At 36.6% G+C, this 25,150-nt stretch overlaps 1 long non-coding RNA gene across 1 annotated transcript in view; it reads left to right on the top strand.

The window, feature by feature from the left end:
• Positions 1-25,150, top strand: part of LOC134760909 (uncharacterized) — a 29,750-nt gene that overhangs the window by 367 nt on the left and 4,233 nt on the right. The gene's annotated exons all lie outside the window — the stretch shown is intronic.

The following is a 25,150-nucleotide window of genomic DNA, read 5'->3' as shown; positions in this document are numbered from 1 at the left end:
ATACATACTAATCGATTCCACAAACTTTGTGTTCCTTGGAGTCCCCGCTCCCAGCCCTTAATTTTCATTTTCTTTTCTTTTTTTTTTTTTTTTTTTTTTTAAGTTCTGGGATACATGTGCAGGATGTGCATTTTGTTAAATAGGCAAACGTGTGCCATGGTGGCTGGCTGCACCAATCAACCTATGACCTAGGTATTAAGCCTGGCATGCATTAGCTATTTTTCCTAAGGCTTTCCCTCACCGCCCCCCCCCCCAACCCCTGACAGGTCCCAGTGTGTGTTTTTCCCTTCCCTGTGTACATGTGTTCTCATTGTTCAGCTTCCACTTATAAGTGAGAACATGCAGTATTTGTTTTCTGTTGCTGCATTAGTTTGCTGAGGATAATGGCTTCCAGCTCGATCCATGTCCCTTCAAAGGACATGATCTCACTCTTTATTATGGCTGCATGGTATTTCATGGTGTATATGTACCACATTTTCTTAATCCTGTCATTGATGGGCATTGGGGTTGGTTCCACGTCTTTGCTATTGTGAATAGTGCAGCAATGAATATACGTGTGCATGTATCTTTGTAATAGAATGATTTCTATTCCTTTGGGTGTATACCCAGTAATGGGATTGCTGGGTCAAATGATATTTCTGGTTCTAGATATTTGAGGAATTGCCACACCGTCTTCCACAATGGTTGAACTAATTTACATTCCCACCAATGTAAAAGTGTTTCCGTTTCTCCGCAACCTTGCCAGCATCTCTTGTTTCTTAACTTTTTAATAATTGCCATTCTGACTGGTGTGAGATGGTATCTCATTGTGACTTTGATTTGCATTTCTCTAATGATCAGTGATGTTGAGCTTTTTTCCGTGTGTTTGTTGGCCACATAAATGTCTTCTTTTGAGAAGTGTCTGTTCATGTCCTTTGCCCACTTTTTAATGGGGTTGTTTGTTTTTTTCTTGTAAATGTAAGTTCCTTGTAGATTCTGGATATTAGACCTTTGTCACATAGGTAGACTGCAAAAATTTTCTCTTCTGTAGGTTACCTGTTCACTCTGATGATAGTTTCTTTTTCTGTGCAGAAGCTCTTTAGTTTAATTAGATCCCATTTGTCACATTTTGCTTTTGTTGCAATTGCTTTTGGCAATTTGCCTGTGCCTGTGTCCTGAATGGTATTGCCTAAATTTTCTTCCAGGGTTTTTACAGTTTTGGGTTTGACATTTAAGTCTTTAATCCATCTTGAGTTAAATTTTGTATAAAGTGTAAGCAAGGGGTCAAGTTTCAGTTTTCCACATATGGCTAGCCAGTTTTCCCAACACCATTTATTAAATAGGTAATCCTTTCCTCATTGCTTGTTTTTGTCAGGTTTGTCGAAGATCAAATAGCTGTATGTGTGCAGTCATATTTCTGAGTTCTCTATTCTGTTCGACTGGTCTATGTGTCTGTTTTTGTACCAGAACCATGCTGTTCTACAAGGTTACTGTAGCCTTGCAGTATAGTTTGAAGTCAGGTAGTGTGATGCCTCCAGCTTTGTTCTTTTTACTTAGGATTGTCTTGGCTATACAAGCTCTTTTTTGGCTCTGCGTGAATTTTAAAATAGTTTCTTCTAATTCTGTGAGAAATGTCAATGGTAGTTTGATGGGAATAGCATTGAATCTATAAATTACTTTGGGCAGTATGGCCATTTTCACAATATTGATTCTTCCTATCCATGAGCATGGAATGTTTTTCTATCTGCTTGTTTCCTCTTTGATTTCCTTGAGCAGTGGTTTGTAGTTCTCCTTGAGTAATGATCTTACTGCTGAAGTATGTCTATCAACTGATAAAATTTTAAAATCATCATTCATTTTCATAATAACTGCTGTTTTATGACTTATGTAACTATCTTAGGAAATTTCAGACATTTGAAAGATCCAAAGGAGAAAAGGTATCTTATATACACCTTAAAAAATGAGGATATCAGAGAATAACCTAAGTATTTTACTAGCGCCAGGCTTCATTTCTCTTTTTTGAGTGGCAGGCGCTATGAGCAGTAAGTTGAAGCAAGGAGAAAAAAAAAATGCCCTTGCTCCAAGATTTTTACTTGGCCTTCAACTTTTAGCCAGAAAGCCCATTGGAGATTCAAGTTGATTTTTACTGTTAAAGGAATACTCACACTTCTAATCTTACATTCTACCAAAAAGAAAAGTGACTTAACGCATTCTCTAAGTACACCTCACGGCATTGCTTGAGCGCTGAAAGATCCAACACATGTTAGCAATTGTTAGTAGCAATTTTAGGTACTTAATTATCCATTCACTGTTAATCACTTGGTGCATATTCTTCAGATTGTTTCTCTTTCTGTAATGTATTCTCAGATATAAAAACACTCCAATGTATAAACACGTAAAATACATTTCTTTGCAAAATCGTGATTACCCTCTGTGTAATATATTACCTTACCTCTTTTCCTTATTATGATATCTCTGGATTTTTATTTGCCATTTCATTTGGTTGAGCACATTTTCAAATATTTATTGTATATTTACATAGTTCTTTGTGCATTCTGTTGTTATTATTTGCCAATTTCTCTATTTGTTAAGAGATCTTTATATGCCAAGCATACTAACCCCATGTCTTCAATATAGGTCATAAATACTTTCCTACACCTTTTTTGTGTGTATGTATGTATGTATGTATATATGTGTGCATATATATATATATGCACTTATAAATAATTTGTATGCTATTTATGCACAATTTGTGTATGCTATATATGGAGAAAGCTATACCAAAGACATTAATATGTAGTTATATGTATATAAAGCCATATGTATATATACATATATCTCTATACATAAGACATTTCAAATTTTATAGCTTTTTAATTTTAAAATGTAGTATAGTTTGCTATTTAAGAGCAAATACAAACAGTATACGTGAGGACATTGAAAATCTATTGAAAGTCCACATGATGGGATAGAAAAATATTGGGATGTTTAGTATTTCCAGGGCTTGAGTCCCTGAAAAGTAATTCACATTATTTTTTCTCTGAGGAAAGTCACTTCTCCTAACACTTGATATGAGTCATGGTAATAAAAATGGTAGGATCAAGGGAGATAAAAATGTATAATACCTGGAATATAGTATTTCTAAAAGTTTTAATACCCTACTCCTTACTTCAGTTTTTCTATGTCAACAACCTGTGTTTCTGCCTGAATGACACAGCACCTCAGGGACTAGTCATTACTCATGACCCTCAACACCTAGGCCTCTTGGTACAGGGAGCAGGATTTCACCTACACCATCACTATTTTCATCATCAATAGAGTTGTTAAGTTAGTGAGGGCCACGTCTTGGATTTGAACATGATGATATGAACAGTATGACATGGCTTTAGGGCCAGTACTCTTAACCACTGCACCACAGAACCTCAGTCCCAGAGATATCATGATCGCCAGAATCAATGAGCATTTATGTGGTCACTCTCAACATCCCCTGTGGCCTATGTGCTGTGAAATATCAAGATAACCACTGAACAAGGTCTAGGTCTGCGTGGAAGTTAGGATGACCTCTGTAAAACTACATTAATGTATAAAAGAGAAGGGTAGCCTCACTGGAGATGTCAGAGTCTCCTTGAAGAGGAGCTGTACCCAGAACAATGGGCAGGACTTATGGAGGCTGGATGGGTGGAAGGGAGAGGGAGTCTAGTATAACTGGAGTGAAGACTGGGGTCATCTCAGGTGAATAGACAGGGCTCAGAGATAACTGACTGGACACTACAGGGGTCTGAGGTCATCCCGGTGTAGGACCAATTAAGGAAAGAACACATTGGTTTCTACAGGATGCTACATAGTTCCTTTACACAATGAATTAGCACAAATGTTAGTAAGAAGAAAAGTGCCCATGTATCTGCCAGTCATTCATGGCGGCAGAGAAGAACCAGGAGCACTGACGGTAGTAAAGATAAGTTGATGTTCAGTTTCCTAAACCTTCATTAGTAGGAAGTGGATTTCAAAGGAAATTGTTTATAATTAATCAAACCTGTCCCTCTGAAAATTATATACTCCCCTTAAATTTTCTCTGACTCTAAGTTTCATGGACTCCCATCTACCAGCGAGTTTTTGCCTGCATTCTGGAGTCATATTCTCAATCAGAGCACTCTCCTCATGTGTTAATACTTGCTCTTTCATTTGTTTTATCTCTGTATCCTACCAGAGATTATTCAGAGGCTTTTCCCCTCCTTTGTAGCCTCAACTCCTTTCATCAGCTCAGTGAGTTTTATCCCAACACAGACTGCTTTGACAAGCTTAGGCAAAATTTAACACTCACTATCAATATCTTTTACATATTTCTTTTTTGCACTTATTATTTCTTCAGAGTTTAGATCTGACTACCAGATAGAACTGTGGTTGCTGGCCAAAGACATTGTGGAGATAATTCCCTGATGCCATAGACACATATCTGTGAATGAGAGTTTTGCTACTTTTTCTAGGTATTCATTTTGCTATTATTCAGAGTTCTTGACCAAGCTCAATCATGTTCTATCCACACAGAATTTGCTATTCAGATGCTACCAAGCCATTTAGAAATGACGTTTTCAAACTGGGATGCCTGGGATAATATCTATCCATTCATTCACTTATCCCTGTGAAAAAATTATGATTGTTTGACTGTTTCCATTGACAAGGCTATCAAGTTCTATTGGTGATTCAGAATCACTCCAAGAACTTGCCCCCTCTTGAAGACAGGAATCATTATCCTCTCACAAAACAAGAGGTTTAAGACACCAAAACATTGAATAATTCTTTCTGTTTTTCTTCTTTTTTTAAAAAAAAAAAACTGTAGCTTTACAAAAGATGTCTCAAAAATTCCCATGTTCTGGAAAATGTATGTGTGTGGTGGGGCAAAATTAATATAGGAATGTCATAAAGAGCAATATTATTTCAAGTAATATGGGAAGAAAAAGTATTATGTTATTTTCTCCTTCCATGCTTTTCGAGGTCTTATTTATTTTGCCCAAAATACATAATTCTTTGGAATCTCTGCTTCAATGTGTAATCATACACGTGGCTGTGTACATAAATTATGTTTACATTCTCTGAGGGTAAATTAATATAGGGGATCTTGAGTGATGTATTAGACCCAGAGAAAGGAGTGTGCAGAGAGTATGGGAGAGAGGGTCACACAAAGAAGCTGAGGAGAAGTTTTGGCCAGCCATTATGGGGATGTCATACTGGGAAGTATCCTCTCTGAGGGGCCCTCTCTACAGTTTGAACTTATCAACAGACCTTGATGAGCAGAGATGGAAGCAGGTCACCCATATTGGTGTGGCCCCAATGGGGCAGCTTTCCTAGGAAGGAAATCTCTGTGGCTGGAGTAAGTCCTCTTCACAACCATTTAAATATGAGACAGAGAAATAGGGGCTGGCTGAGCCTTAGAGCTAATGTAGGCATTGTCATGCTGCCTGGCACACAGCATGGCACATTCTTGTCTTTCAGCATGTGGTTATGAATGAATGAAGGTGACTGCTGGGTTTAGTCTGTGAGTGAGTACCCACATCCTCATGGGATGTGGGCAGCTGCAAGTAAGCAGGGTCTGAGTACTTCTGTTCTCTGGGCACTGGAGGCCATACACTCAAGAGGTAAACAGCAGTATCATTCAAGAGGTTTCAGCCATTCCTTCCCCATTGGAATCCATAAACAGGCCCCATAGGATGGTTCGAACTATTAAACAAGTTCAACAGGGTGGTAATATACAAGATAAATATGCAAACATAAATTCATTTCTATACACTTGTGATGAACAATCTGAAAATACAATTTATAAAACAATTCCATTTATAATACCATTAAGAATAAAACATTTGGAGATAAATTTAACCAATAGTAGATAACTTGTATACTTAAAACTATAAAATATCATTGAAAGAAATAAAATGAAATCTAAACAAATGAGAGAAAATTTCCTGCTCATGGATCTGAAGACAGAATATTATTAAGATGGCATTATGCCCCAATTTTATGTACAGATTCCACACAACCCGTATCAAAATACCACTTCACTTCTTTTCTGAAAATGACAAGTTCATTCTAAAATCCAAATAAAATGCATGGATTCAGAATAGCCAAACAATCATGGAAAATAAAAAGTTGGAGGAATTCAATTTCCCAATTTTAAAACTTACTACAAAGCTACATTTATTACGATGGTGGTATTGGTAAAAAATAGACATATAGATGTCTGTTGGAGTACAGTTGAGAATCCAGAAATAAACCTATATATTTATGGTTATCTGATATAAGAAAAGAGTGCCAATACCATTTAGTGGAAGAAATTGGTGTGTTGTCTTCAAATGGTGTAGGGACAACTGACTATCCACATGCAAATATACAAAAACTGGCTGGGCGCAGTAGCTCACGCCTGTAATCCCAGCACTTTGGGAGGCCGAGATGGGGGGATCATCTGAGGTCAGGAGTTGGAGACCAGCCTGGCCAACATGGCGAAACCCCATCTCTACTAAAAATACAAAAATTAATGGGGCATGGTGGTGTGTGCCTGTAATCCCAGCTAGTCGGGAGGCTGAGGCAGGAGAATTGCTTGAACCCGGGAGGTGGAGGTTGCAGTGAGCCCAGATTGCACCACTGCGCTCCAGCCTGGGCCACAGAGCGAGGCTCTGTCTCAAATATATATACATATATATAAATTAATTCAAAATGATCAAAGATCTAAAAGTAAGAGATAAACTCTAAAAGTCTTAGAAGGAAACAAAAGTCGTCTTTGTGACTTTGAATTAAGAAATGGTTTATTTTTTATGACAACAAAAATATATGTAACAAAATAAAAAGTACATAAATTGGCATTTATCAAAATAAAAGCTTTTATGCTTCAAAGGATACCATCAAGGTGAAAAGGCAACCCAACCCACAGAATTGGAGAACATTTTTGCAAATCATATGTATTAAAAGGAAATTGTATATGGAACATATAAATAAACGCTTACAACTCAAAAGTTATAAGACACCTGAACTTAAAATGGACAAAGGAACTGGATAGACATTTTTCCAAAGGAGATATACAAATGGCCAATAAGCAGATGAAAAGATACTCAACATCATTAGCCATTAGAGAAATACAAATCAATACCACAATAAGATACCACTTCACACCCACTAGGATGTCTATAATAAAAATAGTAAGTGTTGGCAAGGATGTGGAGAAACTGCAAACTTCATACTTTGCTGGTGGGGATATAAAATGGTGCAGCCACTTTTGAAAATGGTTTAGCAGGTATTCACATTGTTAAACATAGCGTTATCATATAATCCAGCAATTCCACTCCTAGTCATGTACACAGAAATGAAAACATATATCCACACAAAAACTTGTGCATGAATTTTCATAGCAACATTATTCATAATAGCCCAAAATTTAAAACAACTTGAATGTCCACCAACTTATGAATGGGTAAAGGTGGTATATTCATACAATGGACTATCATTCAGCATAAAAATAAATGAAGTACTGATACATGCTCCAACATGGATGAATCTTGAAAACTTGCTAACTTTAAGAACCCAGTCACGAATAATAACATATTTTATATAATTTCACTTATGTGAAATGTCCATAATAGGCAAATCTATACAAACAAAATGTATATTAGTGATTGCCTAGAGCTCAGAGGTATGGGGAGATTGGGGTGACAGTTAAGTATGGTTTCTTTTAGAGATGACTAAAATGTTGTAGAATTGGTTGTGGTGACTAATGCACAATTCTGTGGAAATACTAAAACCCATTGCATTATACATTTTAAATGGATGAGTTGTATGATATGTGAGCTACATTGAAATAAACCTGTTAAAACATATTTGAAGAAATGATGTCCCCAAACATCCCAAATTGGATGAAAAGTGCTAATCTAAATATCTAAGAATCTCAACTAACTGTAAATAGAATAAAGAGTAAGAGATGTTAGCACATCACAAACTGTTGAAAACCAAAGACAGCAAACCTGGAAGGCAGTAAGACAAAATGGAATCATCAAATACAAGAAAGTCACAATAATATTATAGCTGATTTGTCATCAGAAACAATGGAGGCCAGAAAACAAAGGGATGACTGTCAAGGCGCAGAACGAAAGAAAAAAATGTCAAGCCAAAATTGCATATCTATTAGGCTGGTGCAAAAGTAATTGAGTTTTTTGCCATTAAAAGTAATGAACATTAGAAGTAAAAAACTGCAATTACTTTTGCACCAACCTAATAGTAAAACCATACTTCAAAAGTGACAGTGTGAAAAAAGATATTCCCAGGTAAACAAAGACTGAAAGAATTCATTGCTAGTAGTCCTGTCTTTACAAGAAATACTAAGGAAATTTTTGCAGGCTAAAATGAAATAACACCAAATGCTAATATGAATCTATACAATGAAATAATGAGCACTGGTAAAGATAATTACATAGGTAAATGTAACAGTATATATATATATATGTATTATTTCTCTCTTCTTAAAAATATTTTCATTGATGCTAATAGATATACATAGTTTGAAGGTACATGTGATAACAATACATTCATATAATTTGCAAAGATCAAATCAGTGTACTTGGGATATCCATCACCTTAAATATTTGTCTTTTCTTTACGTTAAAAACATTTGAATTACTTTCTTCTAGCTATTTTGGAATGTACAATAGATTATTGAAAACTATAGTTACCCTACTGATCAAACCCTAGGTCTTATTACATGTATCAAATCATGTATTTGCATCCATTGATCAAGTTCTCTTCATCTCCCTTCCTTCCTGTCCTTCCCTGTCTCTGGTAACCACCAATCTACTCTCTATCTCCGTGAGATCATTTTTTAGCTTCCAGATATGAGTGAGAACAATCAATGTGTTTTTTTGTGCTTGGCTTGTTTCACTTAACATAATGACCTCCAGTTCCATCCATGTTTCTGGAAATGACAGTATTTCATTCTTTTTTTATGACTGAAGAATATTCCATTGGATATGCAAACCACATGTTTTAACCTATTCTTCCTTTGATAGGTACAAATGGCCAACAGGCATATAAAATGCTCAACATCTCTAATCATCAGAGAAATTAAAATAAAAACTACAATGAGATATCATTTCACTCTAGGTAAAATGTATTTTATCAAAAAGACAGACAATAACAGGTGCTGGTGATGATGTGGAGAAAGGAGAACCCTCACACATTGTTGGTGGGAATGTAAATTAGTGTAGCTACTATGGAGAACAGTATAGAAGTTCCTCAAAAAACTAAAAATGAAAATTCCATATGATCCAGCAATCCCACTACTTGATATATATCCAAAAGAAAGGAAATCAATGTATCAAAAAGCTATCTGCATTCCCACATTTATTACAGCACTATTCACAATAGCCAAAAATCTGGATTCAACCTATTTCTTTCCTTTTAAATGACTTAACACACAATTGCATAAAATAATAATTATAAAACTGTATTGATAGCTTCGTAACATGAAAGATGTTATATTTATTACAATGATAACACAAAGGAAGGTGGAGTAATGGCACTATATTGGAATAAAGAAATGACACCAGATGGTAATTAGGATCTACAGGAAGAAATGAAGATTAATGAAAAGAGTAAATGTGTGGGTTAATGTAAAAAAACATAAAGATATTTTTACTCTCAACTTCTCTTAACTTCTTACAGATGCAAGATTACATAGGGCAATCATTATAACACTGTATTTTGGGGGCTTATAATACACATCAATGTAATATATATGATAATAATAACACAAAGGGGGGCAGAAGAATGGATATATATTGAAGCAAAGTTTTTATATCTTCCTGGAACTAAGTTAGTGTTAATTTAGACTTCTGTTTTCTGGTCTGACAGATAAAGAGCTTGAAAGTCATCACTATTGTCCTTATAACAAGGAAAAGGAATGAAAAAAACTGAAAAATGAACAACTTTGCTCATATCCATCAGAGAATTTAGGTCACAGGACAAACTGCTTGGCCCCAAAACTGGAGAGACAGGTGAATACAGACAGCTCATGCTCATGAATCAAAAGACATGGCAATATTCCCCAAATTGATTTACAGATCCAATACAATCCCTATCAAAATTTCAGCAGGTGTTTCTGAAAAAAAAAAAGAAGAGAAAATCTGACAAGCCGATACTAAAATTTATATGGCAGGGCAAAGGTCCCAAAATAGCCAAAACAATCTTGAAAAAGAAGAGCAAAGTTGTAGGACTTACACTTCCTTATTTCAAAACTTACTATAATGCTCTAGTTATGTCAGTATGATACTAGCATAAGCACAGATAGGTATATCAGTGGGTCAGAACTGAAAGTTCACAAATAAACTTCTGCATTTATGGTAAAGATAAACTTACACCCTTCCCTTGCAAATTATGCACAATAATGACCTCAAAATGGATCATAGACCTAAATGTACAAGCTAAAAGCATAAAACTTTTAGAATAAAATATAGGAGAAAATCTTTGTAACCTTGAATTAAGCAAAGATTTCTTAGGAATAACACCAAAAGCATAATCCATTTAAAAATATGATAAATTGTACTTAATCAAAATAAAAAACTTTTACACTTCAAAAATACTATTTTTTTGTTTACATAAGTTAGAATAATTTTTAAATTTAATTTGTATACATGAGGTTAAAGAATTGAAGTTAGGACATGGGAGTCATTACATTTATAATGAAAAACTGCATTTCCTGCCCCACCTTCCTAACCCCAAAAATACTATTAAGAAAATGAAAGACATACCCCACATTAGGATAAAATGTTTGCAAATCATATATCTAATGAAATATTAATAATATTAAAAGATTGTCTACAGCTGAATAACATGAATGCAAATAATCCAAATAAATAAGGCAAAAGATTTGAATAAGCATTTAATGAAAGAAGATATGGTGAAAAGATATTCAAAATCATTAAACATTAGGGAAATGCAAATTAAAACAAAAATGAGATTTAACTCCCTGCCCACTAAAATGGCTATAACCTAAAGACAGACAATAACAAATATGAGGTTATGGAGAAACTAGAAACTTTATATATTACTGGATGGAATACAAATTTATGCAGCCACTTTGGAAAACAGCTTAAGAAGTAAAATGTAAAAAAATTATTTGAAGAGACTTATTATATTCAAATATTAAAATACATTATTATTCCATAAATGATTCTGGGCAATTATTTTTAGGAGGTGAGGACTTCTGTTTATAACCCTTGGCTTATGACATTTCACTAAACACATACCAATTAAATTTAAGAGTTAAAATTCTATAATGTAATTGATAAAAATCTATGATTAAATAACATAAATGTTTACAGGAACGAAAAATTTCTAAGATAAAAAGAAGTGAAAAAACTCCACAAATGTAAATATTCTCATTTCTTTAAAATTCTTCTGTAATGTCATAAATAGAAGCAAATTTAAAAGGCAAAAAAACTGAGAAAAACAATAAAAATGATCAGCATAAACAGCTAATATAGATTGATAATTAAAATATGAAGTCTGCACTAGAGAAAGGATGTGAAAAGACAATTTACCAAAGAGAAATTATAACAAGTTAACAAATGTGAATAACCATAACTTCATTAGAAAGTTTTCAAAAATCCAAAGATAACTAGATACTAGTTTTATTATGAAACTTTTTATACTTAAAAATAGAAATTTTGAAAACATAAAAGTTAAATATAAATTTATTATATGTTCCAACAATACCACTACTAGGAATCTACCCAGGAAAAATGAAAACTTATGTCCACCCAAAGACTCTTACATGAAAGTTTACAACAGCATAATTATGCTTCCACATTGGAAACAATCCAAATATCTATTAACTGGTAAATGAATAAACAAAGGTGGTATGTCCACATAATGAAATGCTATTCAGCAGTAAAAATATGTGTACATGCTGCAACATGGATGAACCTCAAGAACATGGTAAGTGAAACTAATCCAATCTTAAACTAGGAGGTGAAGAGGATACAGAAAAATGAAACTAATAAAAAATGCCTCGGTTATCTATATATCTGTATCTATATATACATTTTTTTTTTTTGAGACAGAGTCTCACTCTGTTGCCCAGGCTGGAGTGCAGTGGCATGATCTCTGCTCACTGCAACCTCCATCTCCTGGGTTCCAGCGATTCTCCTGCCTCAGCCTCCCATGTAGCTGGGATTACAGGCATGCGCCACCATGCCCAGTTAATTTTTGTATTTTTAGTAGAGATGGGGTTTCCCCATGTTGGCCAGACTGGTCTCAAACTCCTGGATTCAAGTGATCCACTCGCCTCGGCCTCCCATACTGCTGGGATTACAGACTTGAGCCACCACGCCCAGCCAATCTCCTTATTTATGATTGAGATGGTCAGGCAGAGGTCAATGCTCTCCAGTACAAGGGTCGATTGTTTCACAATGAGCCATATAATGTTCCCAATTAGAAAGCGAAAGGAAAGCTTAGGAAGGAGATTCTGTGTGGGAAAAAAGTCGATATATAGGGAACATTGGCAGATTATATTTATAATGTATACTATAGGCATGTGGCTAATATATTACCTTTAATGACAAAAACCACAATTACTTTTGCACCAACCTAATACTTGTATTAATAATTCCAATGGAGAGAATAAAAGATCGTATGTATATTACTTACAAAAGAACCTTAAATTATAATCAAACATATGAAAATATATCGAAATGTCCTAGTGATTAAAGAAATGCAAATAAGAAAAATGACATAGAATTGAAAATATAAAGATGCAGAGTAGTATGTGAATATACTTACATATGCATTATATATTTATCTATAATAGATATAGATGTAGCTATAGATATGAATAAAATATAGATTTATAGATTTATCATAAGCATATACATCAAACTTAATATTGGATATCTTGTGGTTGAATAGAGAGAGAGAACAAAATGCAATATAGTTTCTTACTCAAAAAAAAATTTATTTTGGAAGGTATTTTGTGGAACAGATATAAATATTTTGTAATCATGAGAAGCAACTGAGACAGAATTTTGGAAACATTATATGTGCCTGATACAGGTAAACAGTCTCTGGCATATAATGTTAGGTTTCAGTGTAAATTTGAATAATCACTTTTCATTATCACTTTATCAATTGTCAAATGTAAAATTGGTTGTGTGTGTGTGTGTGCATGCATACACACATGAATGTGCAGTTCTTTCTGTTTTGTGTACTTCATGGCTGCACTCTTGTAGTTTTTCCCTTGTTTGCTAAATCCAGGTCCTTGTCAATAAACATAGGCTTATATATATAGGAGAAATCATACTTCCATAGCAGTTTTGAATTCCAGAACCTTTATGTCAAGACCTTCAATAAAAGTAAAGCAGTCCTACTCAACACTGACAGATATTCCTGGGACCGTCTGGAACACCTGGCAAAGGATATCTGTGGTGTATAGATTAACTCAAGAATAAAGGAAAAGGCTCTTCTGCTTTCTCCATTTCTCTTGGCTCCTGCTGCAGTGGCCAGGAATGAGCTTAAACAACACAAACAAACCAAAATATTTTCTTTCACCTATTTCAACATTCTACTTAATGGCCCAAATATATGCATGGGTAATCTCATCTCTTTGGTCTAAACACAATGGTCCATATCTACAAACAGTTATTAATTGTTAAAACACTTGAAGAATGATTTGATTGTAAACATCTTAGGAGAAGGTGTGAGGAAGAACATCTTAAATTTACCTTAAACCCTATGGAGTGACTTTTTGCTTTACGTGTTCTGCTTCCTAAAAGAAGTCCTGTAAGTGTCTTGTGTCTCCATTGACCAGTCTGATCACATTCTCCACGTGGAGTCAGGCAGATATCACAGATATGTTCTGGTCACGTTGCTCTCATTTTCTGGGGATGTGACTGAGTAAAGTTCCCATAGGTCTTTCATAGATTCAAGGCATGCAGGTGCTTTTTGGTCCTTGAATCATTTGTCAAAACAGAAATCTTCTGAGACATCTCAAATCCCTCTTGTTCCTTGGTCTTTTGTCTACACAGGTAGCCCTGTGGATATTGAAATGAATTGTTTCCGATAGACTGTCCTTTACTACAGAGTTCAGCCACAGTCTTTGTCTCAGGCTTCCTCTGATTACCTAGTAGGCTTTCCATTACAGGCCTCTGTTTATACCCAAGGATGTTCTCTATAAATTGAAACCTTTTGCCTTCTCACCATTTTTTTCCAGCTTCAGTACACTCATGGTGGTGCTAGACACCTTTTATTACACGGAAAGTTATGACAATTTTAAAAGGCCAATTAAATACAGATTTATGCCAATGCCACTTCAGAATCCCAATGTAAGCTATAAACTGACTTCTGTTTTATCATGTAATAGACACATGCAACAGTTTTGCCAATAACTTACTATCGGCAAACTATTAACCGATAACTTACTATTTGTACTCAATGGCACAGACATTTTGACTGAATTTTGCATATTCAGGGATTGTGAACCGTTATTTTTCAACTTCGATGGAAATGTGCACTTCTGATGTTAAATATAAAGACAGAATAATAGACGGGAATGTTTATGAAAGAATGAAAATGAATGGTGCATCTATCCCTCTTCTCACCTCCATCAGGTAACATATCATAGCACTCCAAAAGAGCACCAAAATTCTTACAATATATAATAGTATGTACACTTCACTTTTTGTGTTTACATTTTCCTGTGGTCCCTGAGTGTTATGCTATTTATGTGAGCATCACCTCATTTTCAGAAGAGAGGAGTAAAAAACTAACATGTATTGAAGGCCTACTATGTGTCAAAACAAACTTTCTCTGTTTATTTTCTCCTTACTGTAATTCTGTTAGATATTATTCTTAATCTTTCTAGTGAGAGATAACTCATTTCTGTATATATATGTATATATATACGTATATGTATATATATATTATATAAAACTTACTATCGGCAAACTATATATGTATATAACTGTGTATATACATATATATACACAGAGGTGAATGGTCTGGTCAACAGGCCCAAACAGTTACCTGCACAGAAAACAAAAACAAAAACAAGACCAGTTGTACCTCAGTAGTCACCAGTTCAGAGAGATGTCTAGAGTGTTAATCTTCCACCAGGAACCAGTGAAGATCCAGAGGAAACCATGTTGATCCAGAGGAAACCATATTGATCCAGAGGAAACCACAGACACTAGACTGTGGTAGTGAGTTAAGGCTGAAGACAGGGTTGCTCTAAGTGAGGCTTGGCTCTTTGCACTTATGTAAAGCACTATTACACATGCCTGGGATTTCTACAGGAGAAGCTTGTCATGAATGAAGTTTTCTAAAGTAAATGTCCACGTGGAAGTATATAATAAAGAGTCTAACTCTATTTTTTAATGTTTGCTGACAACTTTTAAGCCTCACTCATGCATCTTTCCCTTCTGCCCCACACCAGGTAAGCTTATAAGAAAGTCTAGGTGCTCTGTCCTTTAGCACCAGTAAGAGATTCAAATCATGCAAGCCCCTGATTGTGCACAGGAACTCTCACCCTGGCCCTACCCCTTAAACAACACACAAATCTCAAGTCAGTCTCCTATTCTTGGTCTCTCAAGCCATTTTTGGACCAGCTTGGGAGGCCCACTGTGCCCTCCTGAGAAGCCTCATTATGTTAGTAATAAAGCTTCTCATACCCTCTTGCTGTGTGTGTGGCATTATCAGTCTTGACATCTGAATCTGATTTTAGGTGGATTTCTATCCTGTTACTTCAGGTGGCTACAAGAAACGGGCATACTGGGAAGAGTATGATGTACTCATATATTTAGTACTAAGTTGAGGATAAGGAGAAAAATTTATGGCCATATCTGAGCGGTGCCTCAAATTTGCTCAACATGTATTCCAGTGTGCAAAAAATATGTAGGACCGTTGTCTCTTTAACTGGTTTGATCATCTTAATTGGCTCCACCTACATCTGGCTTTGCCTAGTTTAGCATTCTATGTCTGTCCTGTTGAGAATACTCACAGTATCTTAGGTTAACCTTGCCCTTCACCGAACCATTCTCTATCATGATGCTTTGGGTACATGGGTAGCTGTATTGTGGAAGTGGGGAGGAAATGGGCAATGGCACTGGAGAAAACAAAGGCTTCTAAAATTCAGCGTTTTTTCGCTGTATCTTCATTTCCTTCTTGCTAGAAGGTAAATACTCTAGGCTGATCTCTAGATTGGTGACTGATGATGTACAACTAGTCCTGGTGGCTTTAGGAGGGTGACTGCCTGACATCCACAGCTTGGGCCTGTGGGCCATGCCATTGTAGCCACTGGCCTTGTGGTCCCTCGTGACCGTGACCTCTTTGCTCTGACCTTTGTCATAGTAGGTAAGCAGTAAATGGAAACTTTATTAGGAGAGTGGATAGATAGATAAGTAGATAGATAGTTCGGCAGAGATACATAGATGCACAAACATATATGTACATATATTTGTAAAATGATATTGCAATTCAAAAACACATGATAAGTGCAAAGGAATGGGTTTATTGTCAGTGAGGGGTGATTAAGAACATTACCTAATTAGGATTATTGTAAGGAGAAAATGAGGTCATCTAATTAAGCATTATGTATTCAACCTTCTTAATATTAAACTTCTATAATGCTATGGGTATTATGGATTTATATGGGATTATATACAATGAGCTATATATATAATTCGTAAACACAGATACATAGTCTGAAAAGCTTTTTGCAATCTTCTTTTTAAATTAAAAAATATATGATTAACATTACTTCAGAGATGTGATTTGCAAGCAGGGGTGTCCGGTGTTATCAAAATATAATCTGTTACTTTTGCAGATTTCAAAATTCATTATTTATTCTAAATATAACCCCCATACAATAAATATGTATTTATGGAAGAAAATTAGCATGTTATCTCCTTCCCATCCCATTCCCACAAGATGTTTATGCTTTTTTTAAAAAAACTGAAAACATGTTTATTTCCCCTTCATTTTTTAAATTAAGCATTTTATTTTGAGATAATTGTAGATTCTGCAGTTGTAATCAATAATGCAGAGCAATCTCTTATAGTATTTACATAGTTTCCCTCGAAGTTAATATCTTGCAAAACCTTAATACATATTACAAGCAATGTATTGATAACTGACAAAGATCCAGAAAAGTTTCACTACAAGGGTCCCTTGTGTTGCCAAGATGTCCACTCTTGAAAACTAAGTTTGTATTTCCCATATATATTTGTGTATAATATTATATATGTATTTTTATTTGGAAGATTTATTTATTAAAATATTGATGATGAAGTGTTCCATTTTAGTTTAGAACATACAAATACAAGCTGTTCCTAATATATTTTTCTCTATTTCTTGGATTGATGCTTTTGATACCTTATTTGACAGGAAAATACTTTTTTTTTCATAATTATTTAAATTATTGTGTATTTTATTTATATATTTCAACAATCTCATTACCCTTGCATGTCATACTTAACAAACCCAAGAATCAAATGCTGTACTATTGATGTGAACACTTTTCTAAGTTGTACTCTCTAATATGTTTCCTGTAGTTTGTCATTTCATATGCATACCCTATAAAGAGCTCATATAATAAAATAGATGCCTAAGATAGCATTCAGTGTTTTGTTTTGTTTTTAAATTTTTTTATTATACTTTAAGTTCTAGGGTACATGTGCACAACGTGCAGGTTTGTTACATATGTATACGTGTGCCATGTTGGTGTGCTGCACCCATTAACTCGTCATTTACATTAGGTATACCTCCTAATGCTATCCCTCCCCACTCCCCCAACCGCACAACAGGCCCTGGTGTGTGATGTTCCCCTTCCTGTGTCCAAGTGATCTCATTGTTCAATTCCTACCTATGAGTGAGAACATGCGGTGTTTGTTTTTTTGTCCTTGCGATAGTTTGCTGAGAATGATGGTTTCCAGCTTTATCCATGTCCCTACAAAGCACATGAACTCATCCTTTTTTATGGCTGCATAGTATTCCATGGTGTATATGTGCCACATTTTCTTTATTTTTTTATTTTATTATTATTATTATTATTATTATTATACTATAGGTTTTATGGTACATGTGCGCAATGTGCAGGTAAGTTACATATGTATACATGTGCCATGCTGGTGCACTGCACCCACTAACTCGTCATCTAGCATTAGGTATATCTCCCAATGCTATCCCTCCCCCCTCCACCCACCCCACAACAGTCCCCGAAGTGTGATGTTCCCCTTCCTGTGTCCATGTGTTCTCATTGTTCAATTCCCACCTATGAGTGAGAATATGCGGTGTTTGGTTTTTTGTTCTTGTAATAGTTTACTGAGAATGATGATTTCCAATTTCATCCATGTCCCTACAAAGGACATGAACTCATCATTTTTTATGACTGCATAGTAGTATTCCATGGTGTATATGTGCCACATTTTCTTAATCCAGTCTATCATTGTTGGACATTTGGGTTGGTTCCAAGTCTTTGCTATTGTGAATAATGCCGCAATAAACATACGTGTGCATGTGTCTTTATAGCAGCATGATTTATAGTCCTTTGGGTATATACCCAGTAATGGGATGGCTGGGTCGAATGGAATTTCTAGTTCTAGATCCCTGAGGAATCGCCACACTGACTTCCACAAGGGTTGAACTAGTTTACAGTCCCACCAACAGTGTAAAAGTTTTTCTATTTCTCCACATCCTCTTCAGCACCTGTTGTTTCCTGACTTTTTAATGATTGCCATTCTAACTGGTGTGACATGGTATCTCATTGTGGTTTTGATTTGCATTTCTCTGATGGCCAGTGATGGTGAGCACTTTTTCATGTGTTTTTTGGCTGCATAAATGTCTTCTTTTGAGAAGTGTCTGTTCATGTCCTTCGCCCACTTTTTGATGGGTTTGTTTGTTTTTTTCTTGTAAATTTGTTGGAGTTCATTGTAGATTCTGGATATTAGCCCTTTGTCAGATGAGTAGGTTGCGAAAATTTTCTCCCATTTTGTAGGTTGCCTGCTCACTCTGATGGTAGTTTCTTTTGCTGTGCAGAAGCTCTTTAGTTTAATTAGATCCCATTTGTCAATTTTGGCTTTTGTTGCCATTGCTTTTGGTGTTTTAGACATGAAGTCCTTGCCCATGCCTATGTCCTGAATGGTAATGCCTAGGTTTTCTTCTAGGGTTTTTATGGTTTTAGGTCTAATGTTTAAGTCTTTAATCCATCTTGAATTGATTTTTGTATAAGGTGTAAGGAAGGGATCCAGTTTCAGCTTTCTACATATGGCTAGCCAGTTTTCCGAGCACCATTTATTAAATAGGGAATCCTTTCCCCATTTCTTGTTTTTCTCAGGTTTGTCAAAGATCAGATAGTTGTAGATATGTGGCATTATTTCTGACGGCTCTGTTCTGTTCCCTTGATCTATATCTCTGTTTTGATACCAGTACCATGCTGTTTTGGTTACTGTAGCCTTGTAGTAGAGTTTGAAGTCAGGTAGTGTGATGCCTCCAGCTTTGTTCTTTTGGCTTAGGATTGACTTGGCGATGCGGGCTTTTTTTTGGTTCCATATGAACTTTAAAGTAGTTTTTTCCAATTCTGTGAAGAAAGTCATTGGTAGCTTGATGGGGATGGCATTGAATCTGTAAATTACCTTGGGAAGGATGGCCATTTTCACGATATTGATTTTTCCTACCCATGAGCATGGAATGTTCTTCCATTTGTTTGTATCCTCTTTTATTTCCTTGAGCAGTGGTTTGTAGCTCTCCTTGAAGAGGTCCTTCACATCCCTTGTAAGTTGGATTCCTAGGTATTTTATTCTCTTTGAAGCAATTGTGAATGGGAGTTCACTCATTATTTGGCTCTCTGTTTGTCTGTTATTGATGTATAAGAATGCTTGTGATTTTTGTACACTGATTTTGTATCCTGAGACTTTGCTGAAGTTGCTTATCAGCTTAAGGAGATTTTGGGCTGAGACAATGGGGTTTTCTAGATATACAATCATGTCATCTGCAAACAGGGACAATTTGACTTCCTCTTTTCCTAATTGAATACCCTTTATTTCCTTCTCCTGCCTAATTGCCCTGGCCAGAACTTCCAACACTATGTTGAATAGAAGTGGTGAGAGAGGGCATCCCTGTCTTGTGCCAGTTTTCAAAGGGAATGCTTCCAGTTTTTGCCTATTCAGTATGATATTGGCTGTGGGTTTGTCATAGATAGCTCTTATTATTTTGAGATACGTCCCATCAATACCTAATTTATTGAGAGTTTTTAGCATGAAGGGTTGTTGAATTTTGTCAAAGGCCTTTTCTGCATCTATTGAGATAATCATGTGGTTTTTGTCTTTGGTTCTGTTTATATGCTGGATTACATTTATTGATTTGCGTATATTGAACCAGCCTTGCATCCCAGGGATGAAGCCCACTTGATCATGGTGGATAAGCTTTTTGATGTGCTGCTGGATTCTGTTTGCCAGTATTTTATTGAGGATTTTTGCATCAATGTTCATCAAGGATATTGGTCTAAAATTCTCTTTTTTTGTTGTGTCTCTGCCAGGCTTTGGTATCAGGATGATGCTGGCCTCATCAAATGAGTTAGGGAGGATTCCCTCTTTTTATATTGATTGGAATAGTTTCAGAAGGAATGGTACCAGTTCCTCCTTGTACCTCTGGTAGAATTCGGCTGTGAACCCATCTGGTCCTGGACTTTTTTTGGTTGGTAAGCTATTGATTATTGCCACAATTTCAGCTCCTGTTATTGGTCTATTCAGAGATTCAACTTCTTCCTGGTTTATTCTTGGGAGGGTGTATGTGTTGAGGAATTTATCCATTTCTTCTAGATTTTCTAGTTTATTTGCGTAGAGGTGTTTGTAGTATTCTCTGATAGTAGTTTGTATTTCTGTGGGATCGGTGGTGATATCCCCTTTATCATTTTTTATTGCATCTATTTGATTCTTCTCTCTTTTTTTCTTTATTAATCTTGCTAGCGGTCTATCAATTTTGTTGATCCTTTCAAAAAACCAGCTCCTGGATTCATTAATTTTTTGAAGGGTTTTTTGTGTCTCTATTTCCTTCAGTTCTGCTCTGATTTTAGTTATTTCTTGCCTTCCGCTAGCTTTTGAATGTGTTTGCTCTTGCTTTTCCAGTTCTTTTAATTGTGATGTTAGGGTGTCAATTTTGGATCTTTCCTGCTTTCTCTTGTGGGCATTTAGTGCTATAAATTTCCCTCTACACACTGCTTTGAATGTGTCCCAGAGATTCTGGTATGTTGTGTCTTGGTTCTCGTTGGTTTCAAAGAACATCTTTATTTCTGCCTTCATTTCGTTATGTACCCAGTAGTCATTCAGGAGCAGGTTGTTCAGTTTCCACGTAGTTGAGTGGTTTTGAGTGAGATTCTTAATCCTGAGTTCTAGCTTGATTGCACTGTGATCTGAGAGATAGTTTGTTATAATTTCTGTTCTTTTACATTTATTGAGGAGAGCTTTACTTCCAATTATGTGGTCAATTTTAGAATAGGTGTGGTGTGGTGCTGAAAAAAATGTATATTCTGTTGATTTGGGGTGGAGAGTTCTGTAGATGTCTATTAGGTCCACTTGGTGCAGAGCTGAGTTCAATTCCTGGGTATCCTTGTTGACTTTCTGTCTCGTTGATCTGTCTAATGTTGACAGTGGGGTGTTAAAGTCTCCCATTATTAATGTGTGGGAGTCTAAGTCTCTTTGTAGGTCACTCAGGACTTGCTTTATGAATCTGGGTGCTCCTGTATTGGGTGCATATATATTTAGGATAGTTAGCTCTTCTTGTTGAATTAATCCCTTTACCATTATGTAATGGCCTTCTTTGTCTCTTTTGATCTTTGTTGGTTTAAAGTCTGTTTTATCAGAGACTAGGATTGCAACCCCTGCCTTTTTTGTTTTCCATTTACTTGGTAGATCTTCCTCCATCCTTTTATTTTGAGCCTATGTGTGTCTCTGCATGTGAGATGGGTTTCCTGAATACAGCACACTGATGGGTCTTGAGTCTTTATCCAATTTGCCAGTCTGTGTCTTTTAATTGGAGCATTTAGTCCATTTACATTTAAAGTTAATATTGTTATGTGTGAATTTGATCCTGTCATTATGATGTTAGCTGGTTATTTTGCTCGTTAGTTGATGCAGTCTCTTCCTAGTCTCAATGGTCTTTACATTTTGGCATGATTTCGCAGTGGCTAGTACCGGTTGTGCCTTTCCATGTTTAGTGCTTCCTTTAGGAGCTCTTTTAGGGCAGGCCTGGTGGTGACAAAATCTCTCAGCATTTGCTTGTCTGTAAAGTATTTTATTTCTCCTTCACTTATGAAGCTTAGTTTGGCAGGATATGAAATTCTGGGTTGAAAATTCTTTTCTTTAAGAATGTTGAATATTAGCCCCCACTCTCTTCTGGCTTGTAGGGTTTCTGCCGAGAGATCCACTGTTAGTCTGATGGGCTTCCCTTTGATGGTAACCCGACCTTTCTCTCTGGCTGCCCTTAACATTTTTTCCTTCATTTCAACTTTGGTGAATCTCACAATTATGTGTCTTGGAGTTGCTCTTCTCGAGGAGTATCTTTGTGGCGTTCTCTGTATTTCCCGAATCTGAATGTTGGCCTGCCTTGCTGGATTGGGGAAGTTCTCCTGGATAATATCCTGCAGAGTGTTTTCCAACTTGTTTCCATTCTCCCCATCACTTTCGGGTACACCAATCAGACGTAGATTTGGTCTTTTCACATAGTCCCACATTTCTTGGAGGCTTTGCTCGTTTCTTTTTATTCTTTTTTCTCTAAACTTCCCTTCTCGCTTCATTTCATTCATTTCATCTTCCAGGGCTGATACCCTTTCTTCCATTTGATTGCATCGGCTCCTGAGGCTTCTGCATTCTTCACGTAGTTCTCGAGCCTTGGTTTTCAGCTCCATCAGCTCCTTTAAGCACTTCTCTGTATTGGTTATTCTAGTTATACATTCTTCTAAATTTTTTTCAAAGTTTTCAACTTCTTTGCCTTTGGTTTGAATATCCTCCCGTAGCTCGGAGTAATTTGATTGTCTGAAGCCTTCTTCTCTCAGCTCGTCAAAGTCATTCTCCGTCCAGCTTTGTTCCATTGCTGGTGAGGAACTGCGTTCCTTTGGAGGAGGAGAGGTACTCTGCTTTTTAGAGTTTCCAGTTTTTCTGCTCTGTTTTTTCCCCATCTTTGTGGTTTTATCTACTTTTGGTCTTTGATGATGGTGATGTAGAGATGGGTTTTTGGTGTGGATGTCCTTCCTGTTAGTTTTCCTTCCAACAGACAGGACCCTCAGCTGCAGGTCTGTTGGAGTACCTGGCCGGCCGTGTGAGGTGTCAGTCTGCCCCTGCTGGGGGGATGCCTCCCAGTTAGGCTGCTCGGGGGTCAGGGGTCAGGGACCCACTAGAGGAGGCAGTCTGCCCGTTTTCAGATCTCCAGTTGCGTGCTGGGAGAACCACTGCTCTCCTCAAAGCTGTCAGACAGGGACATTTAAGTCTGCAGAGGTTACTGCTGTCTTTTTGTTTGTCTGTGCCCTGCCCCCAGAGGTGGAGCCTACAGAGGCAGGCAGGCCTCCTTGAGCTGTGGTGGGCTCCACTCAGTTCAAGCTTCCTGGCTGCTTTGTTTACCTAAGCGAGCCTGGGCAATGGCGGGTGCCCCTCCCCCATCCTCGCTGCCGACTTGCTGTTTGATCTCAGACTGCTGTGCTAGCAATCAGCGAGACTCCGTGGGCATAGGACCCTCTGAGCCAGGTGTGGGCTATAATCTCCTGGGGCACCATTTCCTAAGCCCGTCGGAAAAGCACAGTATTCGGGTGGGAGTGGCCCGATTTTCCAGGTGCCGTCTGTCACCCTTGTAAAGGGAACTCCCTGACCCCTTGCGCTTCCCGAGTGAGGCAATGCCTTGCCCCTGCTTCGGCTGGCGCACGGTGCACTCACCCACTGACCTGCGCCCACTGTCTGGCACTCCCTAGTGAGATGAACACGGTACCTCAGACGGAAATGCAGAAATCACCTGTCGTCTCCGTCACTCATGCTGGGAGCTGTAGACTGGAGCTGTTCCTATTTGGCCATCTTGGAACAGCCCCCGAAAATACTTTCTAATAGAGGAAAGTAAGAGGTATTACTGAAGAGTTGTAGAAACCATGAACAAAGCACTAGAAGTAAATATCTATTATTACTATGATTTCCAAACAATGAAACTCATATATGTATGTTAATATGTAAATATATATTCTTTTTAATCAGTTGGATCTTATTATATGTATATTCTGAAATTTGCTTTTTCATGTATTTATCTCTTGTTTTTTATATGTACTTTAAAATTGTGTATATATTTGAATTAGTTTAATATTTCTTTGAAATATATAATAGCTGGCCATAGACATCACTCTTTTAGCTAAGTCAGATTTATTTATATGTCCAGTATATTAATCTTCTCTCACTAAAATATGTTGCAAATACTTTTCCAATTTTTCACTTGCCATTAATTTTTGGTTGTTTTGCAGAGGGGATAGACTATATCTTTTGAACTTTAATATTTTCAATTCAAGAGAAAGCAGTTAACTATAGAAAAACTGACCCTGGCACCAGTGTCCATTTACTAATTTCTGATTCCCAGGCTATTATCATGAATAAAATTTAGTGACCCTGCTGACACTGCAAGGAAGTTGAGGATTTTGCCTCAATTGTGCATGAAATTATGGAGCCTGCAATCAAGTTTGGAAGGGAAAGAAAGTGCTAGAAGGTCTGAAAGTGGGAGAAAATTAGAGAGATCAAGGAATGGGATGTTAGTGAGAGAGAGAGAGAGAGCATTGATACTTAAATAAAATGTGTAAAACCATAGGAACATAATCTTGTAAATTAGTATCGGTCTCGCTGGAAACCTTCATTTCATTCTATGTTCTTTCTTGTCTCTGCTGCACCACCCTATAGTTGAACATCAAAGCCACAGTTTTCTTATTGTGTCTAAGAATGGAGAGAGTGTACACAGGAACTAAAGATTGGAGTATGGAAAGGGGTGTTCCAAGAGCACATCTATCCATGACCAGAGGAAAATGGTTGAGTCATTTCCCTTGTGCTGACTTCAAGTCTAGCTATATTTTTACATCGAGTATGAATCTATGTTATAGTTGAGGGTGGCACAGGTGAGTGACTGCATACCAAAA

Source organism: Pongo abelii, chromosome X, assembly GCF_028885655.2.
Source record: "Pongo abelii isolate AG06213 chromosome X, NHGRI_mPonAbe1-v2.0_pri, whole genome shotgun sequence".
NCBI classification, from domain to species: domain Eukaryota; kingdom Metazoa; phylum Chordata; class Mammalia; order Primates; family Hominidae; genus Pongo; species Pongo abelii.
This window is presented reverse-complemented; position numbering and strand designations above follow the sequence as displayed.